This window comes from Elephantulus edwardii, unplaced genomic scaffold, assembly GCF_000299155.1.
Source record: "Elephantulus edwardii isolate Elephantulus edwardi_28Jun2011 unplaced genomic scaffold, EleEdw1.0 scaffold00011, whole genome shotgun sequence".
NCBI lineage: Eukaryota > Metazoa > Chordata > Mammalia > Macroscelidea > Macroscelididae > Elephantulus > Elephantulus edwardii.
In genome coordinates this window covers 10,297,032-10,303,031 of record NW_006399761.1, presented here as the reverse complement: position 1 = coordinate 10,303,031, position 6,000 = coordinate 10,297,032, and positions in this window count along the sequence as shown.

The following is a 6,000-nucleotide window of genomic DNA, read 5'->3' as shown; positions in this document are numbered from 1 at the left end:
GTACCAAAGGAATGCATATCTGTGTTTCATTGACTATACAAAACCATAGAACTGTGTGGATCACAAATTGTGGCTAACGTTGAGAAGAATGAGAATCCCAGAATACTTGATTGTGCTGATGTGAAACCTCTACTTGCACCAGGAAGCAGTCCCCAGAACAGAAAAAGGTTCAAAATTAGGACGGGAGTGCATAAGGGATGTGTCCTGTCTCCATATTTTTTTCAATCCAAATGCAGAACAGATCATCTGGGAGGCTAAAGATGACAGAAGAATTGGTGCCTCTGAGTTGTGCTGGATAAGAGTATTATACATACCATGACCGCCAAGAGAACAAATAGGTGTGTCCTGAAGAAGGTGAAACCAGATTGCTCTTTGGAAACAAGGATATTGAGGTTCCTTCTTACATACTTTTGTCATGCTGCTAAGAGGGACCAGTCTTTGGAGAAGGACACAAAGCCTGAAGGGTAGAGGGACAGTGCAGGAGAGGAACACCCTGGATTAGATGGATTGGCACAGTAACAAGGGTAATGGGGGTAGATCTGTCTGAGACAGTGAGACTGGCTGAGAATAGGAGAGGGTTTAGAGCTACTGTGAATAAGGTTGCTATGAGTCGTGGCCAACTGGATGGCATAGAACAGCAACAATTTTATTTTTATGTATTTTCCTCAGTATTTTAATCCTGTTTCAAAGTCTGTTATATCCATTAACAAGATCATTTGTGGATGCCTAGATTTCTCTCATCCAAAAATTATTTTTATTTTCATCCTGACTTTATCACTGTTTGCTTCCCCATTAACTTTTTTCTCATTGTTTCTGAGCACTCAAATTCATTCACTACTGTCAAGTTAGAATGAATATACAGCAAACCCTCCAGCCAGTTTCCAGAGGCTGTAAATTACACAGGAGGAGAATGCCCTTCTTTGTTCTTGGAACAGTCAGATTCAAACAACCTGTCTTTTGTTTGGCAACAGAGACTCTCAGTGGTAGACCACTCCTGGAGTTCTCCATGTGAGCCCGTTGTTTTTGTGTAAGTATGTGCATGTGTGTGTGTGTGTATGTGTGTGTGTGTATTTGTTATTGTTGTTGTTATGTGCCACTGAGTCGCTTGTGACTCATAGCAACCCTACGTACAACAGCCCTGAAATCTGCTCTATCCTGTGCCAACTTTACTGTCTCTGACACACTTATCCTCATTGCCCCAGTCACTAAGTAAATCCATTTCATTGATGGTCTCCTTCTCTTTCTTCATGACTCCACCATTCCAAGCATGATGCCCGTCTCCAAGGTCCGGTCTCTCTTTGCAACATGCCCAAAACATGTCTGATGAAACTTCAGAATCCTTGCGTCCAAGGAGCAGCCTGGCCTCACCCCCTTGAAGACGAACCTGTTTGTGTTCCTGGTGGTCTGTAGTGTATATTCAACATTTTTCTCCAGCACCACAGCTCAAAGGCATCAATTCTATATATATCTTCCCTAGTTATTATCCAGCTCCCTGACTCATAGCAACCAATTGCAAAGATTATGGCCCAGATCAGATGCACCTTAGTCTCCAGACTGACACTGTTGCTCTTCAATATTCTGGAGAGGTCCCTGACAGCCAACTTTCCCAATGCAAATCATCTCTTGATGTCCTGGCTGCTGGTACCAAGAGCACTGATTGTGGATCCAAGCAAACTAAAGCTGTTAATAATCTCAATCTCTTGATCTACCATAATGCTGCCAATTGGCCCAGTGGTGAGAATCTTTGTTTTCTTGATGTTGGGCTTCAATCCATATTGAAGGCTGCCGTCCTTGATCTTCTGCAGCAAGCATATCAGTTCTAGCAAGCAGGGTTGTGTCATCTGCATAATGGAGGTTGTTGATGAATCTTCCTCCAATCCTGATGCCACATCTCTCCTCATAGAGCCCAGCCTCCCGGATGATCTGTTCTGCATATAGACTGAAAATGTATGGAGACAGGACATATCCCTGGCATATGCCCTTCCCAATTTTGAACCAAGCAGTGTTCCCTTGCTCTGTTTTGATGACTGCCTCCTGGTCCAAGTATAGGTTTGGCGTCAAGCACAATCAAAAGTTCCGGGAATCCCATTCTTCTCAGAGTGAGTTACAGTCTGTTGTAATCCACACAAACATTTTTGCATAGTTAATGAAACACAGATAGACATTTCTCTGGTACTCTCTGCTTTCAGCCAAGATCCATCTGACATTAGGTATAATATCATATCCCTAATACCATGGCCTCCTCTAAAACCAGCCTGAACTTCAGGCAGTTCTCTGTTGATGTACTCCAGTTCCAGCTGCTTGCATAGAGATACATATTTATTTTATGTGTATAAATACATAGGCATATTTTTATGTGTGCACATATACACATCCATATGTATATATGTATACGTGTGTGTGTATCTATCTCCTATTTGTAAGTGGAAGAAATCCATCAGTTTAAGAGCTATGCTTTATTTGGCTTTTCAAAGGAAGAATCCAGTAAGAACATAAAAGTTAAAAATATCTGAATCCTCAAGGGACTCTATGTTTGAATGAGATCAACGCAATGCTCCAGGGAAGTCACTTACTTTGCAAGACGATGAAGCATAGCTGAGAGAAGAACCCAGTGGCACACTAGTTAAACGCTGGGCTACCAACTGTGAGGTCTGTGGTTCGAACCCACCAGCCACGACATAGAAGAAAGATAAAGCAGCCTCTTCCCATTAGATTGATTACGAATCTTGATGACTTTAGACAGAGATTTGTTGTTGCTGTTGTTATCATTATGTGCTGTTGAGTCACTTGCAACTCATAGCAACAATGTGTACAACAGCCCTGAAAGGTGCTCTATTCTGTGCCAACCTCACTGTCTCTGACACACCTACCCCCATTACCCCAGTCACTGAATCAATCCAGCTCATTGAGGGTCTTCCTCTCCTGCACTATCCCTCCACCCTCCCAAGCATGACGTCCCTCTCCAAGGACTGATCCCTCCTTGCAACATAAACAAGGTATGTCAGACGAAGTACTTTAGAGAACCGAAATGCTTTCTCAGAACTCACACTTAGATTTTGATAGTCAGTACGTCAGCCTTAGACCTCTCAGTCTGCTAAATTTTCCCCACTGCACTGAGGCCTGTCTGTGACCTTCACATGAGTACACACCTGTGTCTACAACGTGAGTTAGTTTTGACATGTTGTGTCTGGGTGTGAATTTTCACTCCAGGACCTGTGTGCAATTATGCTACTGGCACAATTATTCAATCTTTTGATATTTTAAGCTATTGTAAGCTAGTTTTCATGCTATTTTCTCCACATTATTCCCAAGAAAGAATTTTCTTTTTCCATCTAGTTAAGTCAAATATAGTCACCAAGGATGTTTGAGGTCACCTTACTTTTATCCAAAGTATTTTAAATATTATTTTTAAAGGAAAGATATGATATAAAAAGTATGATACTTTTTAAAAAGTAGGGTTAATGACAAAAACTCTGACAGCTTCCTTGTGGTAGTGTCACTGTAGCCTAGTTCTTTATTCAAATGAGGCACCAATTAAGCACAAATTTACATTTAGCTTGTCAAAAAGAAACAGTGGAAGAAATAGATTCAGCTTTTTATAATGTTAAGCAAAGCCCACCTTTTAATACTAAATCATATATGTTTATAATTGCCGCTGCTCCGTATGGGTCAGTTTCCAAGCTAGATTGTCATATTTAATATAGAACTCACTAGAAATAGAAACATAAATAAATAAATTTGATATTGCAGAACTTCAACAAATTCAACCTAGGCAAATAGAATCCAATTATATTCAGCCATTTCACTGGTATAAATGATTATGAACAAGAAATGAATTTTAGCAGTACCTTATTTCCAGGATAGGTGTATTAGATTAATCGATACCATCTTTAGAAATTCATTTATATGTGCTGTTGGTTTTTTTCTCCATGAAATTCTGTGCAACTTTCATAGTGATTTTATCACTGTGGTTTTATAATTTAATGCAAAAGGATAGCATCACTATAATTCCTCAAAAAGGTAGTGAGACTATGATATAATTTATCACAAAAGGGTAGAACTGAGAGCTGAATGTCATTAGAAAATGCTTATTTGAAAAAAAAAAAGAAAATGCTTATTTGGAAAACCAGAAAAATACATAAAAGCATGCAACCCTACGTCTAGCACGTTGATTCTGACTCACAACATCCTCAGGTGACAAAGTAGAACTGCCCCCCTAGGATTTGCAGAACTGTAAATCTTTACAAAAGAATATGATCACATTTTTCACCCATGGAGAGAGCTGTGGGTTTGAACTGTTGATCTTCTGGTTGGTAGACAAGTGTTTTCACCGCTGCATCAGTGCTGTTTTTATGCAGTATTTTAGTGTAAAGTGCTATCCATTTGGTTGATACTCCTAATGTAACCATGTGCAGTAGAACAGACCACTGATCCTGTTCCATCCTATCAACTGTTTATTGTCTCAGCTCATTGGTGAGTTCACCACGTCAGTAAATCCTATGGGCGCTCTGTCTCTTCTTGTTGATCCTCTCCTTGATCAAACATGATGTCTTTTCCTGGAGACTGATGTCTCCTGATGACATATTCAACATACATGGATGGAATCTCAGGCTTCTGCCTCCTAAGGAATATTTTGACTCGACTTCTTCTAAGACAGATTTATTCGCCCTTTGAGAAGTATCGAGTAAGCTCAATATTGTTTGTTAATACCATAATTCAGTGCCTCTGACTTTTCTTTGGTCTTCATGATCATTCATTATAAAGCTTTCCCATGTGTATCAGGAGGTAGAAAATACTGTAGTTCCACTTAGTCTTCTGAGCGACATCTTTGTGTCTAACTCTTCAAAAGAGATATTCTGCAGTAGCTTTTGCCCAATGAAATACGACACCTGACTGTTTGTCTTCAATACACAACAACATGCCACATGATGTGAGATGACCTTTCACCCGCCTTGGCTTTGAGGAGCACCGAGAGGACAGTCTTTGGAAAAAAGCCATCCTTCTGGGAAAGACAGAAGTCAACGAAAGGGAGGAAGACCTCAGGTGATAAACTGACATAGTGACTGCCAGAAAAGGGCTTGAGTTAGGTGGCGACTATGCAGGATAGATTCCAACCTGTTGTTCACAGGTCACTATGACCCATGGAAGACTCGAGGGGCCCTGACAACAACAGCTCTCTTGGTCATTGGCTTTAAACAGAAATAAAATGACAACTTCAATTCCTATCACAACATTGCTTAGTCAGGCAGTAATGAGAAGAGGATTTCTTTCTTCTTTACTTTGATATGCAATACTGAAGACACGATCTTCGTCAGTAAGTGTTTCAAAATCCCAATTACTCAGAATATTTTCTAACAAAAGTGTGTGTTGTTTTGTTTGTTTGTGGGGTGTTTTTTAATTTTTTGCTTTGTTTTGTTTTTACGTTTATGTGATTTTATATTCTGCGTGTCCTTCGTGCGCAGGGGCCAGGCTAATATTCTTCTAGGGTCTTCCTCTCTTGCACTGACTTTCTACCCTGTGAAGCATGATGTCCTTTTTCAAAAGCTAGTCCCTTCTGACAATATGCTCAAATATGTGTGACAGATCATAAAAATATCTTTCTATAAAGAACATCCTGATTTTATTTTTTCTACGACAGACATGTTTGCCCTTCTGGCAATCTGTGGTATGTTCAATACTCTTCTCTAGCACAACTCAAAGGCATTATTTCTTCTTCTCTCATCCTTAGTCACTGTCCAGCTCTCAGATGCATAGCAAGCAACTGAGTAGACCGTGGCTTGGATCAGGTGCACCTTAGTCTTTGGATTGATATCATCACTCTTTATCATACTAAAGAGGTCCTTGACAGCGGATTCAAGTAATTCATCTTCTGATTTTCTGACTGCTGGTGCAGAGGCTTCTGATTGGATCTAAAAGGAAGATGGAACTGTTAATAATTTCAATCTTTGCTCATCTATCATGATACTGCCTATTGTTTCTTGATATTGAGATGCAATCTGT